The sequence below is a fragment of the Solanum pennellii genome, chromosome 3 (genome assembly GCF_001406875.1).
Source record: "Solanum pennellii chromosome 3, SPENNV200".
NCBI classification, from domain to species: Eukaryota; Viridiplantae; Streptophyta; class Magnoliopsida; order Solanales; family Solanaceae; genus Solanum; species Solanum pennellii.
The window spans coordinates 27,348,366-27,371,331 of NC_028639.1; positions in this window are offsets into that span (position 1 = coordinate 27,348,366).

A 22,966-nucleotide genomic window follows, 5' to 3' on the forward strand; every position below is an offset into this window, starting at 1 on the left:
CCTCTTCTTATAGCTCGAAAGTTCTTTAGTGAAGGTTTAGGAGAGAGAGAGAAGCTGGAGAGAAGAAAGATCTTCAATATTTTTTTGATCTCTAATTGAGTGTTTTGTGTTTTTGATTGGGGAATTGGTGTAAAATGACAAAGAACTATATATATTAACCCTCCCAAAAATACACAAAACACCCCTATACTAGTTGGACATTAAAACAAAAGTCCAACTTGACTTTTCATTAGATCCCAAAATTATCAAGAATGGAAGGTGAGTCCGCAACGCGCAGTAGGGTCCAAATTCATTTTTCAAAAATTCTATTTGAGGCAGAAGACCTCGTGTTAGCTCCACGACGCGGAGCTGAAATTTTCAAGATATGGATCCAGGCGCGCGAGGCGCAGCTAATGTCAAATTCTGTTTGTCAGAATTTTTTCATCGTTGTTCGTCTGCCTCCTTTTTTGTGTACTCGTCCTGTATACGTCGGATGTTTGTGGAGGATGTGGGAGTGACCTCAACATCTCTCATCTCATAATAACGAACTCTCGCATGCTGGCACAACTATGTAATCTATACCAAGATGGAAGGGACATCAGGCTTTGTGTGACCCTCATGGCTATGTTCTACTCCATGATAAGTCCCATGTTAATGCTCCTCCTTGATATGATTTACCCAAGGAAGGACGCCTTGGGATGGGGGAGGATGGACTCGTTCTACGAAGTCATGATGGAGATTTTGCTGAATCTGAACCAGTACCTTTAAACTACATTCAAGTCCTTCTTCTCGATCTAGACTAGTGCGGCAATCCACCTCAGGATGGTGTTGAGATGATGGGTGCAAGTGTAACACCTCTAAAAAACTACCTAGATGAAACTAGGTCCTAATATGTGTGTAATGATGTTTTACAGTCCTAAAATGGTTAATAATAGTGTTTATAGGCAGTATATAATGTTTGGAGGCATTTGGAGGTCAAACGTCCAAGAACGTCCATGACGTCCAAAAAATAGTCAAAGTTAAACTAGTGTGTCGTAGTATTTTGCAGTGGAGTTTTGGGTGATAGTTTGAGGTTAGAATTGATTATATATGATTCCAACGCATACACTGACATGTAAAGGATCAAAACGTACGAGAACGACGCACCAGGGACCAGCCTAAGGGTCCGCAAAGAGGACCAAAACTTGGCCTAGAAAGCTGCTGCGCCAGCCAGATTGAGCAGTGGCTGCGCGTCACGCAGCTGGCACTGAAGAGGGAAAAATTTTTCTCTCCTACATGGGGACGTCAAGAACCATTCTATTTTGAAACTTTCCAGAAACAAGATTTGAAAATGCCTCCGCGATGGCGTAGTAAACTCCAAGTTTTGGCCTCGTCGTTTTTAAGTCAAATTTAAATTGGTTAAATTGTCTAATAATTGCAGGGGTCTTTTGGGTAATATGGGGATGACTTATTGACAATTATTTAGTATTTTGTACTCTTAAACTCACCAATCAAAGCTAAACCCTCAACTCAAAAACAAAATCTCTCCATTTTTCTCTCAAAAACCTCCATTGTTGATGCTTGGGAGCTCCAAGGAAGAAGTCTTATTTTCAATGTTGTGTGATTTTCATTACAATTAAGGTATGGCCTTCATCCTTGAAAATCTTTTCTTCAAGAAGCCAAAATTAAAAGTGATTTATGAAGTCTTTCAAAGATGAACTTCTCTAATTTTGTAATCTATCCATGGGTTGTTGCATTAAATGTTTTGAATCATTATATATTGATTGAATTTGTTGTTAATTAGATGATTTTAACCGAAAATCTCTATGAACCCATGTAAGTCATGTAACCTTAGATTTGACTACTTTATGGGTGAATTGATTATGTTTTAATGCAATTGAATTCTTATATAGTTTGATTAGGGCTATTGAATTATGAATTAATCATGCTAGAACTGTTAGTTGGCTGACCGATTTCATAAATTCATGTTGTATTATCCTTTATTCATTATGCGTTGTGATTATTTGGTTGAATTGTAAACTATTGCCATTGGTAAGGGCCTTGGTGTATTGTGTTGGATGAATTGACTATGGATCGAAGTTATGAGGTTGGATCAATGGTATGTTGACCAAAATTTCTCTATTTTAAGTAGGCTAGTTCCTAGATGATGATGATGCTTGGTGTGGTCCACTTATGGTGGCGGTGCTTATGTGCTATACTTTTGACTAAATGTAGCCTTGTCGGCATTACTTGACATATTATGGTGGTTTGTGTAGTTTATTTATGTTAAGTATGATCATATCTATTTGAGTAAGGTGAAAGTATGTGTTCTTCTATTGACATTAGGTGATCATGTTAGACTATGACTATGTTCTTATGTGTGTAGCCTTACGATTGATGTATGATTCTTCCTACTTGGTTATGTGAGTCTTAGGATAGTTATATTGATGAGATTATAGTAGTGAATAGGGTGACCTATAGATAATGTTTGTTATGACTATGTTCTTCTAGAATGATATGCTATATGTGAAGTATGTGTGTGTCTTATTTTGGTAGACTTGTGTCCCTTAATTGATACATGTATAATGTTAATATGAGTTCTTGATATAGTATGATAAAGCTTCTACTCTTGTATGTATGATTGTCATGTTACCTTGAACATTGAAAAGAAGGTCCTTTATATGGAACCTTCAATCTAGTTGGAAGATTATGAGATCCTTGAAGTTAAAAGTCATAATGATATCCTTCTTGTGTAAATGGTGGAGTTAGGGTTGATTGGTTAGAATGACATGAAATCATCCTTAGGAAATCCATTGATCTATCCTTTTAGCCATTTGTAGGTAGCCATAGTGGACCCTCTTTGGTAAGGTGAAATGTGATAAGGTTATGAACTAGATATGGAACCTCTTCATGTACTCCTTTATTGAAATACATTATGAGATCAAAGGCTAATCACCTAGTGAGTATGGTTTGGGAAGTAGCTCTAGTTAAGGATGAGGCTCTATGTCGGTTATTTCCTATTATCATCATATGTGATACCTAATAGTATTTGAGAAGTTCTATGAAACTTAGGTGATGGTATGGGACGCTATCTAGACATTGCACGATTAGGCTTTGAAGATGTTAGTAGTGACTCCCTAGGTCTTCTCAAAGATCATTACTTGAATTTCGTTATGTGATGAATTTCTCTTAATTAATTAATAAAGATAATGACATTAGCTGGAATGTATGTTAATGAATAAGTACTTACCTAGAGTAGTTTAAGGATTGCTTAGTTAAGGTGTGACAGGGGCATAGGAATGGTCACTTCTTTTTTTACCTAGGGAAGTCATATGAATGACTCTAGATAGGGAGAGTAAATTGAATAAGTAGACATGATCTAAACTTAGGTAGTCTTAAGGATTATTTAGGTAAGTTTGGAGAGGGTGTATGAGCGTTCTCTTCTTGCATTACTTAAGTAAGTATTCTGATAACCTTTGGGAAGAGAAGTTATATATATATATATATATATATATATGTTTGTATGTGAAGTGAGAGTGATCTTATCCGAGGTAGTCTAGCGTATCTCTTAGGTGTGTGTAGGGATTATATGGACAGTCGCTTCATAACTCACTCAAGTGAACCTTAGAATCACATTTGGTAGGAGGATATCATATTTATGTGTTTTGGATATACTTTGATGCTATAGTGTGATAGGTGACTTTTTGATGAAGTTACAAAAAAGTCAATGCAAGCTTCACTATAATGTTACTGTAACATACATGTAAATTTCGTGTAAATTGCAATGTGCTCTAATTGTTTTGTTTGGTGTTTAAATGTTATTCTTATACTTATACTATATTTCCATTCTCATGTTTTATGCATTAAGCCATACTTAATACATGTGTTTGTACTAATTCCATACTCTATTTCTATCTCTAAAGGTGTGTATAGCAGGTGACAAGTATCTTGGAGGAAGCTTGGAATCTAGTTATCGTTAAACCAATGTTGAAGTATGTTCTCACTTGACTCGAGGACATAACTATATTCAGACTTCTTTTATTAAAAGTATTCTAATAGCTAAGTATTTCTATATTTGTATTATATGGGCCGTGTACCAAGTATTCTTAGGTCTAAGACTAGTATATATTGATACTTAAAGTTTTTTATTATTTTAATATTAAAGATATTTAAGAGTTTTTCGTGTGAAATATTTTAATTATGCTCTAATTTTCATACATGTATGCAATGAATGATGTCCAAGGGCTTGTACAAGAACTATGAGAGGTCAAGTACGCCATGTCGCACTCCGAGAGTGCCATATCTTCTAGGGTGTATTCTCGGGATGTGACAAGCATGGTATCAGAGCATAGGTTACAAAAGTGGTCTTAAAAAGTCTCAAAAAGCCACGTGTAGTAGAGGCTTGTTCATCGGTGTGAGTTGCGACACTTCCATGGGCGAGAGGCTATAGGATGATAGAGTTTCACTCTCTTCATCAATTTTCTTATCATGCCTACAAAGTTGAGGTTACAAGTGTCTATACCTAATCTCTTATGCTTATAGGAAGTTGAATACAAGAAGAATGGTCGCTAGAAGGTTGGAAGGAGGACTACAAGAGGAAGCTCCCCAAGGTGGAATAGCCCACAAAGAGTTCAATTTCCTCAAGATGCTTAAGTGCCTCCCCACGGTGATCAAGTCCCTATAGGAGGTGAAGGTAATGAGGTTTCGTTGGTTCCCCAGACATGATTAATGGGGAGATTAGAGAGGCTTTACTTTCTCTAGCCCGAGCCATGAACACTCGTACGACTAGAGATATTGGGCCTAGAGTGAATAATTTGGAGAGTACCATGACCTATAGATTGAGACACTTTGTGAGGATGAATCCTCCTATCTTTCTTGTTTCTAAGGTGGGAGAGGATCCCCAAAAGTTTCTTGATGGGGTTTGTAAGGTGTTGAGTTCCATAGGGGTGACTTCTACGGAGAAGGCAGAGTTAGTTTCGTACCGATTGAAGGATGTTGCTCAAGTATGGTACACTCAATGGATAACCTTAAGCAAGGTAGTATGAGTGTTGAGGAGTATACCTTGAAGTTTACCATGTTTTCTATATAGGTGCATCGTTGGTGTCTAACCCTAGGGATGAGATGAGTAGGTTTGTGACTAGTGTTGCCGACCTAGTGAAAGAAGAGTGTCATACGATCATGCTCCACAATGACATAAATTTATCTAGGCTCATGGTGTGGAACACCTTGAAAATCTAAGACTCATGGTAAATCCTAATATAGGTGTCATAAATTCTGAACACTATTGCTAATTCCATTTTCAATGAATATAGGTCATTTAGAAGGTTTATGAACCAAAATGTCCGGGAAGTTGGTTCAAAGAGATGTTAGTGTGCCTTACCTTTTAACTAAATTTTAGGAGTCGAAAATGTAACAAAATGGGTGGAAAGGTAGCTAATGGGTTCTTGAGTTGTTTCATGATTGGAACGTCTGGGTACGACTCCCCAAGGACCAACCAAGGTCCCTTGAAGAGAACCCCTGCAGTTTGATGCAACACTACCATGCAGTGTGCATCGACGGGGCAGACGATGGTCCGTAAGTGGCTCGACCGGGCGTCATCCCACACTTAGAATTAAGTGGTTTAGGGGTTAGTTAGTGATTAAAATTTGAAAATAATTAAGTTAATTAAGCCCCTCTATAAATACCCTTAACCCTCATTAACCTAAAGCCAACTCTCAAAATAAATTCTCTTCCTTCTCTCTTATTTCTCTCTCTACAAGAACCCACCATTGAAAACTAGCAAGAAATAGGGTTTGCGGGCTAGAAAAGGGTGGATTCTTTATCAAATTGTTGAGAAACATTAAGGTATGGGTTCTATTCACCTTTGAGATCCTTTCCTCAAAGGGTTCCTTCATAATGGATTTCAAAAAGTTGAGTTTTCTTATGGGTTTCGTTCAATTATGAAATTGAAGTTATGGATTGAGTTGTTAGTGAATTCTTAGGCTTATATTGATAACCTTTACATGTAATTCAACTTGTTTATAATAATGTTTAATGGTTTGGTCAAATTGAAGAACATGATCCTCTATCCCTAACCCTAGGTAGTGATCTGGACTTATGTTGTATGTTGATCATTCAATTGAGTCGGTTGTTGATTAGATTACTATCCTATGCTACTATTATTGTTAATTTAGATTAATTTTAGGACTATCATGCTAAATCTTGAGATGTAATTTAGATTATGAATTATAATGTGAAATTAGCCTATGTATTTTGTCTCTAGTTGTGATCTAAATATGAATTGTGTTATAGAGATGCAATTGACCTTGTTATTCTATTGATTATCATTGTGCAATGATGTTACTCCCCAAGGTGGGTTGAGTTATGGGTTGATGGTAAGACCTTGATGATACACTATGAGGAAGATTTTGTAAGTCTTAGAATATCTATCTTTACTTCCTATTGTGATTAATTGTTGTTAAGCTATGATATTACATTCAAGTATGCCTTATATTAAGATTATAGGGTGGTATGGTGTTTAATTGAAATGTCTTCACTATGTTGTGAGGTTAATTAAGGTGTATGTGCTATAAGGATGGTGAAAACTATCAATGTTCCTTAAAATGTTATGAAATGCTAAAGTGTTAACCTCACTTATATGAATTGTGATGAAAAGACTTAAACTCATACGATTTTTATTGAGCTATTGATGATGATGATTATACAAGGGGTAGACCCTATGACATAAATTAAGTTATGATTGATAATGAAAGGCTCAAAGACATTTCAAAAAGGGACTCTATCTTAGCACCGAGTGAACAAGATAGAGGAGTGTCCCTTCCCACATAGGGAAGGTAGGAGCAATACATTACTCTTGAGATTGGAGATCATAATGCATGGCGCATAAAGAGGGTCCCAACTAAATCTCCTAGTTCTAGAACTATGTTGCCCCCATAGGAATACTAGCTAGTGGATCCACGTAGTTGCTATGTTGTACATTTTTGTACTACCTTGGCAAGTAGTTCGCCTTCTTTCGGTGTAGGGTTTTATGACACCAGATTCCACACTAGCTCATGTGTTCAATGTCGGTTAGGGCAAGATGTTCCCAAAAGTTAAAACGAATTAAAGGACTTGAACTCTATATTGGATAACCTAAGGGATCTAGCTTAGTCTAGGTAGGGGTATGAGACTCTACTTAGGCATTGCACTAGTTAATCTTGAGTGGAGTCTTAGGATGATGTTTTTATATGTTTATGTTATGATAATATATGATGTATATATATGATGACCAGGCATATTGTTGATACTATATGTTGATTACTTCATTTGTGAACATGCCTTGGTTTATAATGATAATATAAGATTAAATGTAATCCTAAATGCCATGATATGCAATGTTGGACATTGGTCATGTTTTCTTGTTAATGATACTTGATTGAGTAAGGTTATGGGGCTTTGCTTGGTCATTGCACTTGTTGACTTGATAAGGACTTGTGAGTAGTTGTCTTGCTTATTATGATATGTTTAACTCTTATTCATTCTTGTGATATTATTCCTTGATGTTAGAGTTATAGTAAATCATGATTCTAAGTGTGTGGGGAGAAGTGTTACTTATTGAGACAGCAAGCATGTTTGGTTGATTAATATGAATTACTTGACTTTTCATTAAGCCCCTAAAAGGGATAGAGTGGCATGTTTTATTAAAAGTCCCTTTTTAGCATGTTTTGCTTGTGTATGTGCATAAGATCTCATACTTAGTACATGTGGACTACTAACCCCATTTTCTTCCCTTGCCCCAAACATTTTAGGTTCCGAGCGTTGAAGAGTTTGGAAGGCGATATCGTTGAAGGCTTGGATTCATCCTTTTCATCCAAGTAGGGTAGGTCCTCAACTTTTGAGGGCAATGTGATCTTCTAGCTTTGGGCTTTCTTATAGCTTATCGACTCTATCATTCTTATTCTGTCATTCGAATAGTGTACTTTCGTATGACCTATACATGGTCTTGTTGAATTGATGTAAGGGCTATGCCCATATTGTGTTATTCGTTTAGATGGTATGAGATGAGACACTCGTTGAAACAATTTCTATATTTATATATATATATATGTGCAATAAAAGTAGAATGCTACGTAACCTTCCTATATAAAGAGTCTATGTATACTCCATATGAATATATATTATGTGTATGTATAGGTCTATGTAAACCTCCAAGTAGATAAAGTAAATGTTTTAAATTTTTCCGCAATTTTAACCCATGAATGTAATGACATGAACTAAGAGGCAAGTCTTAGTCCTTGAAAAGGACGATGACGCCGGTTAAGTTTAGGGGGTAAACCCGGATGTGACATGGTGTATGCTCAATCCATTGAAGAGACAAAACTTAGTAGAATCTGGTGGATCCAATGAGAAGAACCGATCTAGGTTTAAGAAGAGGGCTCCAAACCATGATGCACCAAGTTCCCCTAAAGTCAATAGTTAAGGTGGTAGTGGTTCTCAAAGTGCTACGCCTACTTTTGTTACTTGTGGGAAGAAGCACTTTGGGAAGTGCCTAGTTAGTATCGGAAATTGCTTTGGTTGTGGTAAGGATGAACATAGGGTGAGGGATTGTCCTGATGGTGCAGCTAGAGGAAAAGAGACTAAAAAGATCAACCTAATGTTCCGGAAGGTGATGCTCCGAAAAGGAATCATTTCCATGCACTCCAGGCTATAGGATCAAAGCCGGATGATGAGGATGATGACATTGGTAGGTCCTTGTTTTCTCTTTAGTTTTATGAGTTCCTTCTATCTGGGGGAGTATGGTGAGTAGTGAAATTTGAATGATTGTCTCATCTCTTCTATTCAAATCAAGCTTCACAGTTGAAAGTCATAGTAGCATGTTGGATGTTGCATGGTATTTAAGAGTCTTGTTAGAATTGAATTTCATTGATTTCTTCCATTTTGCATTTTATGAAGTTATAATTATGTTGTGAAATAAGTTTATATGGTTTTATCTCTCAGATTGTCATGCTTGCATCATAAATTGCTTAAGAGTTGCATTAAGGAATAATTGAGCATATTTCATTGTAAGGACTTGGCTGTTCACTGTTAAGTTTTGGAAAAATCGACTAAATTTTCTTACCAGTTCACTGTTATGTTTTGGAAAAATTGACTAAATTGTTCTTTTGTTGAATATTGTTGTAATATGTTGAGAATTGATGTATATGAGCATAATAATGATTGGAGAAGCAGTTCCTCCTATTTGAAATGAAGAATGGGAGTCATATTGCATAATGAGTCGTAGATCCTCTTGTTGTGTTTTGAGTCTCTTAAGTTTGTGAAATTGGTGTTCCTCCTAAATATGTGTATTGTGTATGGTGTGGTATGGTTATTTTCTGCTAGTCTTGAGTTTATTATCTCTTGAAAGTGTTATAAAAGAATCAAGTGTCATTGGAGGAAGAATGTTGTCCAAGTGGGGGATATTAAAGCATCAAAAAAATGACCTAGGTGAAACTAGGGCCTAACATGCGTTTTATGATGTTTTTAAGTCCTAAAATTGTTAATAATATCTTTTATAGGAAGTATATTATCACATCCGGGAATACCCCCTAGACATAATCGGCGTCGTCTTCTTATTTGAGGACTAAAACTAGCCTTTTAGCCTACATCATTACATTCATAGATCAAAATTAATGGTAATTCAATACTTTATACTACTTCTACATTGAGGTTTACATAGACCTCTACAAACATGCAATAGATATATATCGAGTATACAAAGACCCTTCGTATATGAAGATTACTTAGTCTCTACTTTTATTGCACATAGATATATAGAATATAACAGTCTCAAATAGTCATCTCATCTCCTAAACATCTAACAAGAGTATATCAAATTGGGCCTAGACCATACATCAATGAAACCAGACCACATGCAGGTCATATGACGCTTAATATCCAAATGAAAAGAAAAGAACATAAGATTCTTCAAAACTAAAGCAACATCATAGGCTTTATAGTAGCATTGCCCTCGCAAAATGAGGACCTACCCAACTTGGATGATTAAGAATTCCAAATCTTCTTCATAGTCGTCCCAAGAAGCCCTTTAACGACCGAAACTTAAACTGTGGGGAAAAAGGAAGAAATGGGGTTAGTACACCACTTATACTAAGAATGAGACCATATGCACACATATTAGAGGACATTTCATTCAGTATGAAATTTACTTTGAAAACATTTATGCACATTCAAGAAGAGCTTACCAACTCAATAAGACATATTTGTTGAGTCATAGGCATGTACATCATAGGAACGACAACATAAAATCTAGTCAAAAAAACATGCATATCATGCGATTGAATACATAGTCAAGTTACTCTATCATCAAGTAATAAATAACCACAAGCATGAATAAGAGTTCATTATAACATAACAAAAGCAAGCCAATTACCCACACCCCCTATCAAGTCAACAAGTGCAATGACCAAGCAAAGCCCCATAATCTTACTCAATGAAGTAATTCAACAAGAATCATGACCAATATCCCACTTCACATAGCATGACATTTAAGAGTACATATCATCATACTTTAGAAATGTAGACCAACACATATTCATAAGTGAAACTAGTCAACATATAGTATCAAAAATGTACAACTTCATCATATACATATCATGTATCCTTATAAGAATATACATACATAATAACAACCTCCTAAAGTTCCCTTCAAGGCAAACAAGTGCAAGGCATAGGTAGAGTCCCATACCCCTACCTAAGCTCAGTAAACCTCTCAAGTCACCCTAGTTGGTTTGTACTTCTTTACTTCAGTTTATTTTAGGGAACACTTGCCTTATCCGACATAGACCACACGAGCTAAGTGTGGAATCCGGTGTTGTAAAACCTTACATCGAAGGAAGGTGGCCTACCGGCGAAAGTAAAACCATACATAAACGTATCTTTCTAGGTGGATCCACTAGCTAGTCTTTCTATGGGGGCAACATAGTTCAAGAACTAAGAGATAGGTATAATCCCTCTATATACCACTTGGAAATTGGGTCCTCCTCTCATAGGAATCCGATGAATGAGTATCCCTCATAGGGGAGTCAACATCTCATATGGAACTATAGGGTGAATCTTCCTCTATGGAAAGTCATCACCTCCCATTGTCAAGTCCACTAGGTTATAATCTTAGTCCCTTTTGAAATTTCTTTAATGTCTTTATTCAAAATCAAACTTAATGTAGGTCATAGGGTCTAACCCTTGTATAATCATCATCATCATCATCATAGCTCAATAAGAATTGCATGAGTATAACCTTTCATTACAATTCATATAAGTGAGGTTAGCACATTTACATATCGCTTCATAATAAGGCACATTGGTGAATCCTTCACCATCCTTATAACATTTACATCTTAGCCAACACCTCACAAACCATAGTAAAAACATTTCAATTCAGCATCATACCAACCCTATAAATCCTAATACAAGGCAAACTCCAATACAACATCATGACTTAATCACAATTAACCATAATTGAAGTAAATAATAGGGATCACAAGGCTTACCAAGTCTCCATCATAATTCATCATCAAGGTCATACCATCAACCCGTACTCAACCAAATTAGGGTGTAGTATCATCATATAACCATAACCAACATGGTAACAAGGCTAATTGAGTCATTATATCACAATTCTTCACTAGTTCATAACTTAAGATAAGATACTTAGGTTAATTAATCACATACTTCATAACCTAGATCTTCTCATGAACTAGCATGATAGGACTATAATTTATCCTAATTTTGTCATTATTGATACAACAACATCATAGGATAGTAATTAAACCAGAAAAAGATTCAATTGAACCAAAATTACTCAATTCTCATCAAGATCACAACCTAGGGTTAAGGGGTAAAGGTTATTTTCTACAAACTATACCAATCCATAAAGATATATCATAATTGAGTTAAATTACATGTTAATATATTCATAATATACAAAATATATCATACACAAATCAATTCTAACATAAATTTCAAGATTGGAAAAGACCCACTTGAAAACCCACCTTTTGAAATCAATTTGATGGAAATCTTTGAGGAAAGAGATCTCAAAGCTGAAAGAGATCCCATACCTTAATAATTGATGAAGATTTATGGAGGAAATTGACTCTTTGCAGTACTTAAAGCCTCCCCTATATTGGTGTTCAATGGAGTTCTTCACTAGAGAGAGAAAGAAGAGAGAAGGAACAGAGTTTTGGGTTTGAGAATTACAAGAGTTTAGGTTAGGCTAATTAGGTTAGCGCTTTATATAGGGGGTTAACTAACTTAATTAGACCTCCCCTAACCCCTCATTAACTTCCTAACTAAGACATTTAGGTAATTAACCTAAGTGAAAATGTGCAGTGCAAATCAGTCATCACAGACGACACCACGATTGATGGATCATGGTCAATCGATAACCACTTCCCCCTTTCGTGTTGCACATCCGTTGGTAAGTTCAGAGACATTGCAAAAAAGGACCTTCAAGAATTTGACTAAATGTCATCGAGTGAGGAAATTTATGCCGCGTGGATTGGAGCACGAGCCATCTGTGGCATCCGTTGGAGACACTGTCCATTGACAACTTTTGGTCACTTTTGCAATGGTCCTTCTCAAGGTCCCTTTGGTTGGTCCATAGGGAGTCGTGCTCAGACGTTTCAACTATGAATTAAATCTAATACATGTTAGACACCCTTCCACAATTTTTAATCATTTTCCAACTCCTAAAAGCAAGTCAAATAGGCTAAGGTACACTAGTACCTCATTGAACTAGTTCCTGGACGTCATGGACGTTCTTGAACGTTTTGGTTCATAGACTTCCTAAAAAAACATATATTCATTAAAATGGACCTCAAAACACTATATAAACCTTATTAATATCATTTTAGGCTCTAGAACACGTCTTTATTTTCTAAGTGTTACATTATCCCCCCTCTCCTTAGGAACATTCATCCCCGAATGACACTAAAAATCATAGAAGAAAGGAATAGACTCAAGAATAGCAGCCCAACCCACAATCAATACATAAAAACATCAATCATATAATATTCACATGGCAATTAATTACTTCAATTACCACACATGAGGCTCAAAATCATATTATGAGGAATTTCCTTCTCACAACAACTACATGAGCTCAACATATCATATATGAGTCAATTATGCCAAACCTTAACTTATCAACATGCTACATATCCTTTCATAAAGAATCACCATATCAAAATGCACAAAATGACTCAAAACAAGAAAAATTGCAAATTTTCAAGTCAAAATGCACATTTCACTATAATATTGAGTGTAATGATATCAAAATGCACATATTGCAAAACTTCACCAAAAATCAAAGCAACTTCAATTTTTGTAATTATTTTTATTATTAGTAAGGACTACTAACCTTACTTATTAAATAGATGAGGGTAACGGGACTTCATGTCGGCCTCGACATTCCATGTCGCACCAACAGCTAGGTGATTCTTCTATAACACCTTTACGGATGCTACCTCTTTATTCCTTAACTTCTTTACTTGTCTATCAATAATTTTAACCGGAACCTCATCATAAGAAAGGCTATCTTCACACAAAGACCCTCAATAGAAAGAATAGACTCGGTATCACCAATACACTTCTTACAAATAGAAACATGGAAAATAGGATGAACCAAAGCCAATTCACTAGACAACCTTAACTCATAGGCAACCTTACCAACCCTTTTCAAGATTTCATAGGGACCCACATAACGAGGACTTAACATCCCTTTCTTGAAAAATATAACCACCCATTTCATAGTAGAAACTTTCAAATGCACTTTATCACCTTCTTCAAACTCTAATTCCCTTCTCGTATGATCGGCATAAGACTTTTGCCGACTATAGGATGTTTGCAACTGGTTCCTTATGATAGGAACCTTCTCCAAAGTTTTATTGATCGAATTAGGATCCAAATGTGAAGACTCACCCACTTCAAACCATCCAATAGGAGACCTACACCTCCTATTATACAAAGCTTCATAAGGAGCCATGGATATGATGAAAGGTAGCTATTATTGTAAGCAAACTCCACCAAAGGCAAATGTTTATCCCAATTTACCTTGAAAGCAATAATACAAGATCTAAGCATATCTTCAAGGGTTTGAATAGTACGCTCCACTTGACCATCCGTTTAGGGATGAAAAGCGGTGCTTAGCTTCACCTTGGTACCCAACCCTTCTTGGAATAACCTCCAAAACCGAGATGTGAATTGTGCACCCCGATCCAATATGAAGGATAAAAGAATACCATGGCGAAAGACAATCTCTTCTATGAATATCCTTGCATAATATTGCGCCAAATACGCAGACTTAATGTGAATGAAATGAGCGGATTTGGTCAACCTATCAACCACCACCCATATAGAGTCATATTGGTTTTGAGACCGAGGCAAACCTACCACAAACTCCATATTGATATCTTCCCACTCCCAAGTAGGAACTTGGATTTCTCGTAGTAAACCACCCAACTTTTGGCGTTCTACTTGCACTTGTTGCAAATTTAAACACTTAGCAACAAATTCAACTATATCCTTTTTCAAACCTTCCCACCAAAACACTTCCCTAAGTTAATGGTAAATATTTGTCGAACTCGGATGAATGGAGTAACGAGACCCATGATCTTTCTCAAGGATCCAATTCCTCAAACCATCTTCATTGGGAAAACACAACCTTTCTTGATACCTCAAGACACCATCCATCCTTAAGGAGAAAGAATCATTAAGCTTGCTAAGAATCGATTCCTTCAACTCCATCAATATTTTATCAAGATGTTGTTTGGACTTCACCTCAACTACCAAATATGATTCTGAGTTATCATGGACCATAAAACCACCATTCGGAGAATCTTCCAACCTCACACCCAATCTAGCAAACATATGAACATCTTTCACTCTGTCTTTCTTGGCTTCGTCTACATTAGACACACTATGTATGGTCGTACAAGTTAGAGCATCCACAACCACATTGGCCTTGACGGAGTGATAGAGATCACTCATATCGTAATCTTTCAACAATCCCTACCACCTTCATAGTCGGAGATTCAACTCCTATTGAGAAAATACATATTGGAGACTTTTGTGGTTGGTATACACATCAACATGAACACCATACAAGTAATGCCTCCATATTTCCAAGGCAAATACCATGACCGCTAACTCAAGATCATGAGTTGGATAGTTTCTCTCATGCACCTCAGGTTGTCTGGAAGTATAGGCTACCACTTTCCCATGTTGCATAAGTACACACCCTAAACCCACTCCGGATGCATCACAATATACAACAAAACCCTTTGTACCCTCTGGTAAAGTCAACACCGGTGCGGAAGAAAGTCTATCTTTCAGGATTTGTTTGCTTTTCTCACATGGCTCTGATAAGTCAAATTTCTTACTCTTTTGGGTCAAAGTAGTCAAGGGAGATGCAATGGATGCAAAACCATCCACAAACCTTCGATAATAACCCGCTAGACACAAGAAACTTCTAATGTCGGTTGGAGTCAATGGTCTAGGCCAATTGTTGACCGCCTCAATTTTTCTTGGATCAACCTGAACTCTCTCACTAGAGATGATATGTCAAAGGAACGCCACCGACCTCAACAAAAACTCACATTTGCTATACTTGGCAAATAATTGGTTCTCCTTAAACACTTGTAACACCACCCTTTAATGGTTCATGTGGTCACCCTCATTTTTCAAATATACCAAGATGTCGTCAATGAAGACAGTGACATATAAATTTAGGTAACTTCAAAACCCTCTATTCATGAGATCCATAAATGCTGCCGGGGCATTAGTGATACCAAAGCACATTACTAAGAACTCATAGTGACCATATCTAGTCTAAAATGTTAATTTTAGTATATCCTCACCTCTCACCCTAAGTTGGTGATACCCCGACCTCAAGTCAATCTTAGAAAAGTTTCTTGCACCTTGGAGTTGATCAAACAAGTCGTCAATCCGAGGGAAAGGATCCTTGTTCTTAATAGTGACTTTATTATGTTTGCGATAATCAACAAACATCCTAAGGGACCTGTCCTTCTTCTTCAAAAATAATACCGGATCACCCCATGGAGAAATAGTAGGTCTAATGAAGCCTTTGTCTAGTAAATCTTTGAGTTGAGCCTACAACTCTTTCAATTCGGCTGGAGCCATCCGATAAGGAGGAATTGAAATGGGATTTGTATCGAGTAACAAGTCGATACCGAAATCAATTTTCCATTCGACAGGAATACCGGGAAGGTCACTAGGAAAGACCTCCGGAAATTCCCTCACTATGGGGACCGACTCTATGGGAGAAATTTCGGAGTCTAAATCTTCGAATCTTACCATATGGTATAAACACCCTTTATAGATCATTTTACAAGCTTTCAAACAAGAGATGTTACGACCTCTATGAATAGAATTTCCCCCTTTCCACTCTAACAGGTGTAATTTGGAAAGGTAAAATTCACCACCCTCGTTGTACAATCTATAGAGGCAAAGCAAGCATGCAACCAATCCATACCCAATATGACATTAAAATCAAACATATCAAGTTCTACTAGTTCAATATAAGTAACTCTATTAGGCAACATTATAGGACACTTTCTATACACCCTCTTTACAACAACCGACCCACCTACCGAGGTAGACACCATAAAAGGTTCACTTGATATGTCGGGTAAAATATCAAATTTCTTAGATATCAAGGGAGTAACAAAAGATAATGTAGCGCCCGGATCAAGTAATGCACATACATCAATGGAAATGACTTTTAACATACCGATCACCATGTCGGGAGAAGTTTGTTGCTCATCCCTTCAGCAAAGTGCAATAAAATTACTCTCTTCAGAGCATCATTAAAACCATTTGCTTTCCCACTACCTTTGTCCTTACCATTCACAATAAGGCAATCATAACCTTGTGGCCACTCTTTCCACAACCAAAGAAATTGCCCGTTCATAGTAGACATTCAACAAGATGACCCTTCCCACATTTGGTACAAGTAGGCTTCTTTCTCGGTAAAGTTGTATCTCTTCCATTCTTAGGCTTAGGTTTAGATACTCTATCTTCACGAGACTTAGGGAACTTGGAATGAACTTGATTGGATACCCTCTTCTTGAACCTAGGCTTGTCTTGAATCTCAAACCTACCCATAGAAGAACCACCATCCAAAGATCTTGCCCTCTTGGCATCTCTACTCTTCCTCTTAACCCTTTCCTCTTCCACTTGTTGAGCATGAAGAATGAGACGAGAAAGGTTCTTACTGTCATGTAGCATAGCCGAGTGACACTATTCTTGCAAGTCATCGGACACCCCATCACAAAGCGGTTCATGTAATCTCTAGGGTCGGAAACTAAAGAAGAAACATATTTTAACAATTTAGTTAATTTCCAAGAGTATTTAAGAACACTAATACCTCCTTGACGAAGGTTGATGAAATCTACCACCTTAGCTTCCCGCTTCTCCCTAGGATAGAATCTATCAAGAAAAGCCTTCTTGAAAATTTCCCATGTCACTGGTCCACCCTTTAACGGCCTATTGTCCATCCATTGGACATAAATTCTGGGCCACATCTTTGAGTTGGTAAGTGGATAACTCGACCTTCTCACTAGTAGACAACCCCATAGCATAGAGGATCTTATAGATTTCATGAGTGAACTCTTGGGGGTCATCTTCAACCTTGAACCTATAGAAATTAGGGGGATTCATCCTAGTGAAATCTCATAGTCGAGAGGCCAATGTAGCAACTTGTATGTTTTCTCGGGATACAACCTCCCAATTAGCTTGGGCCTTCAAGGCTTGAGCTTGAACAGTTGTGTCTTATGCTTGGGTAGTAATGGCTTGGGCCATTTGGAAAAGTGCAGCCCTTATGAAAGCATCTGTCAAAGGAGGATCGACTGTAGCTTGGACATCATTCATATCTTCATCAAGAGGAGGGACTTGTCACCACGGGGAGGAGCTCCCGCATTGGCAATCTCTTCATCTAGTCTTCATGCCGCATTCCTTTAAATATTCATTGCTTATAATCACAACAAGAGGATTAGATGCAAAAGCACATAGAGCTAAACTCTAGAGGCACGATATTGGACTTCCAAGAAAGTGAGAGTTTCCTAAGCATCACATAGATTCCTATTCATATGTGTGGCGGGCCACATAATTATGAAGAACCTACATACAGGTGGTTGAGAGAGACATCGTCTCAAGGATATTCAACCTAATGCTCGAATACCAAGTTTATCACATCCGAGGATACCGCCTAGACATAACCGGCATCGTCATCCTCTTTGAGGACTAAGACTAGACTCTTAGCTTACATGATTACATTCATAGGTCAAAATTAGTGGAAATTTAAAACATTTTAGTACTTCTAAATTGAAGTTTACATAGACCTCTACATACACACAATAGATATATATCGAGTATACATAGACTCTTCGTATATGAAGATTACATACTATTCTACTTTAACTGCAGATAGATATATAGAATATAACATAGTCTCAAATAGCCGTCGCATCTCTTAACCATCTAATAAGAGTATACCAGCTTGGGCCAAGCCCATACACCAATGAAACAAGACAACATATAGGTCATACAACATTTAATATCCAAATGAAAAGGAAAGAACATAAGAGTCTTATAAACTAAAGCAACATCATAGGCTTGATAGTGGCATTGCCCTTGGAAAGTGAGGACCTACCCAACTTGGATGATTAAGAATTCCAAGTCTTTTTCAAAGTCTTCTCCAAGAGGCCTTTCAACGACCGGAACCTAAAATATTGGGGAAAATGAAGAAATGGGGTTCATACACCAGTTCTACTAAGTATGAGACCATACGCACACATATCATGAAAACATGCTAGAAGAGGACATTTCATTATGTATGCAATATAATTTTAAAACCATTATGCACATTCAACAAAACCTTACAAAATCAATAAGACATATTCATTAAGTTATAGGCATATACATTAAAAGATGAACAACATCAAATCTAGTCAAGTCAACATGCATATCATGTAATTGAGTACATAGTCAAGTAACTCTATCATTAAGTTATAAATAACCACGAAACATCAATAAGAGTTCATTATAACATAACCAAAGCAAGACAATTACGCACAACCCTATAAAGTCAACAAGTGCAATGACCAAACAAAGCCCCATAACCTTACTCAATAAAGTAACTCAAAAAGAATTATGACCAATATCCCTTTTCACATAGCATGGAATTTAAGAGTGCATATCATCATACTTTAACAATGTACACAAACACATATTCATAAGTGAAATTAGTCAACATATAATATCAAAAATGTACAAGTTCATCATATATATTTCATGAATCATTATATGCATATACATATATAATGACAACCTCCTAAAATCCCTTCAAGGCAAACTAGTGCAATGCATAGTTAGAGTTCCATACCCCTACCTAAGATAAGTCAACCTATCAAGTCACCCTACTTGCTTTGTACTTCATTACATCATTTTAGTTGAGGGAACACTTGCCTTAATCGATATAGCCCACAAGAGCTAAGTGTGGAATCCAGTGTTGTAAAACCTTACACCAAAGGAAGGTGGTCTACCGGTCAAAGTAAAACCAAACATAAACGTAGCTTTCTAGGTGGATCCACTAGCTAGTCTTCCTATGGGGTCAACATAGTTCAAGCACTAAGACAAAGGTACAATCCCTCCATATACGACTTGGCAATTGGGTCCTCCTCTCATGGGAATCCGATGGATGAGTATTCCTCATAGGGGAGTCAACACCTCATATATAACTATAGGGTGAATCTTCCTGTATGGAAAGTCATCACCTCCCATTGTCATGTTCACTCAGTGCTAAGCTAAGTCCATTTTGAAATATTATTAATGTCTTTATTAATAATTATAATTTAATGTAGGTCATAGGGTCTAACCCTTGTATAATCATCATCATTATCATAGCTTAATAAGAATTACATGAGTATAATCCTTTCATTACTATTTATATAAGTTAGGTTAGCACAATTACATATCGCTTCATCATAAGACACATTGGTAAATCATTCACCATCCTTATAACATTTACATCTTAGCCAACACCTCACAAAGTCGAGACATTTCAATTCAACATCATACAACACCTATAAATCCTAATACAAGGCACACTCCAATACAACATCATGACTTAATCACAATTAACCATAATTAAAGTAAATAATAGGGATCACAAGACTTATCAAATCTCCTTCATAATTCACCATCAAGGTCTTACCATCAACCCTTAACCCAATTAGGGTGTAGTATCATTATATAACCATAACCAAAATGATAATTGTAACAACCTTAAAAATGGATATGATAAGTTATACTTAATGTGTGTAGAATGCCTATGATTAGACAAGAGTTCACACGGATTGGTGCGCGTATAAACACACATCGGAACCCTTACGAAAGCTAATCCAACTAACTTGGAGAGTTAGTTGAGCTAGGAAAGGTTGGGTCCAACCATGTAGGGCTCTCGAATACGAAGATTCACTCAAATGAGTCTTTACCGGACTGAAAAAGGGAAAATCATAGTTTTTTATAGGGGTGGGCATAAACACCGGAAAACCAAAACACCGAACCAAACCAAAATTTTTCAGAATTTCTGTTTTTGTATTTTGGTTTTCGGTACGGTGTTCGGTTTACTTTTTTGTATTTTTCGGTATTTCGGTTCAGTTTTTGGTACATATTATTTTGGTTTTTGGTACTTCGGTTTAAACCAAAATATTATTATATAATTTATTAATTTATATTATATTCATTAATAATTATCAATATTAAATAACTTTTTTAAAATAGAAACCCTATGGCCCTATTCCTCTTTCTTTCATCTTTATACTGATTTTCTTTTTCTCTTGGTCTTTCATCTTCTTCTTTGCTCTTTCCTCTTCCTGTTCTTCCTCTTCCACTTCTCCTCTTCCTCTTATCCTCTCCCGAGTTCTGCCAGCCAGAAGCAGCAGCAGCAGCCGCCGCGCCGTCAAGCAGCCAGCAGCAGCCGCGCCTCTGCCATCAAGCAGTCAGCAGCCGCGCCGTCCGCAATCAAGCCGCCAGCAGCCGCGCCGTCTCAGGCCCATTAAAAAACCAAAATAAAAAACCGAACTGAATTAATAAAAACCGAACCCAATTAACAAAAACCAAACCGAATTCGGTTTGGTATTCGGTACCCAATTTACATAAACCAAAAACCGAAAAAACAAAAAAAAACCGAAACCGAACCAAAATACCGAATGCCCACCCCTAGTGTTGGATGGTCTAGGGGTAAAATGGTCTTTTTCCAGGCTAAGGGTAGTATCGTAATTACCCTAAATATATAATTAATTGTTTAATTAATAAGTTGGAGGGGCATTTTGGGGAGAGAGGGCCGAAAATGGGCTCTTGAAGTGAAGTCTTGCTCCACCCGGGTTCGAACCTAGGTGGAAGCAATGAATTAATGTTGTTTTTATTTAAGTTGTTAAATTTATGTAATTAATTAATAATTATTATTCATTAGATGGTTAAAATAAAAGGGAAATAAGATTTTTATTTCATAAAACCTTATTTGACTAAGTCCTAAACTAGACTCCTAAGCCTAATAAAACTCCCACTCTCTCACGTCTATCTCTAAACTCTCACGTTCGATCTCTCTTGTTTTTACGAGTCTCTCTGACAAATAACTTGAAGAACAATACTTAAACCAATGTTCTTCACACTTGAAGAACTCACAAACGAAAATTTCAAACAAACAACTAATAAATCACGTAGGCAAAGAGAAGGTTTTCCGTCGAGTTTGGTGTTGAACTTTTGGTGTTGGACGTGTGTTTGGAGGAGTTCTTTGGGCATCAAGTCGAGGTTTGAACGTCAAAAAGGTATGGTTCTTTTCTCTCTTCGTCCCTTTCCCATGAAACCCCTTAAGGTTCAAACGAATCTATTCCGAAAACTAGGGTTGTTCCCCGTTGCATGTCCTTGTCACTAGCTCCCAATGATTCTTAGGTTGGGTATGTTTGCTGGTAGATATTAGGCGTGTGTTGTGTTTTTTGGACGAATATGTCCATGAATGTATGTTTGAAATTGTATGAATGACAACCCATGTTTTCAGAACTATGTGATAGTGTGTGCAAAATTTGAACTATGGCCCATAGCCCTCGGGTTTAAGGCTCAAAAAATGATGTATTATTGTTGTATTTTTACGTGCAAAACTTAAGTAAATCGTGATGTTCATATGAAATGTTATGTGGCTGAATTGAGTGAGTCTTGGCTAAACGAATCCATGAAAATGCACCTAAAACGTTATAAATGAACCATGAAGTTTCCCTAAGAACTAATTTGTAACTTCTTGGAAAAGATGCTGAAAAATTTTACAAAAATTTCCAGCCGCAATGGATGAATTTTTGTCAAGCTAAAATGGTTTAAAATGTTATGAAAAATGAAGAAAAAGAAGTGAGGTCAATGAAGGTCGAACCCGTTACCTCACCATGTTAAAAATCATGAAAATAAAGAAGTAAAAAAGAATGTGGTGAAGGGGATTCGAACCATAGTTTTGGGCTGGAAAATGATTTATGAAAATAAGAAATGAGAGGAGTGGGATTCGAACCCACAACCTCTTGGTCAATCTTAAGAACAAAATGAGAAGAAAATAAATGTGAGGCATGGGGATCGAACCCACGACCTCTAGGCAGTAAAGGAAAATAAAAAAAAAAGAAGAGAAAAGAAATGTGAGGCGTGGGAATTGAACCCACGACCTCTAGGCAGTAAAGGAGAATTACAAAAAAAATAAAGTGAGGTTGTGGGGGTTTGATCCGACAACCTCATGTTCAACTCGAGATAGTCAAGGAAAATAAATAAAAAAAATAAAAGGGGCTGTGGAGGTTTGAACCCACAACCCCTCGGCCAAGAAAGAGAATTTTCAAAGGATAGAAATAAAAAGGAAGTGTTGATGTTGGGGCTCAATCTAGGGTCCCAATGTCATGTGGACTAAAATTAAATAAAAAGAAAA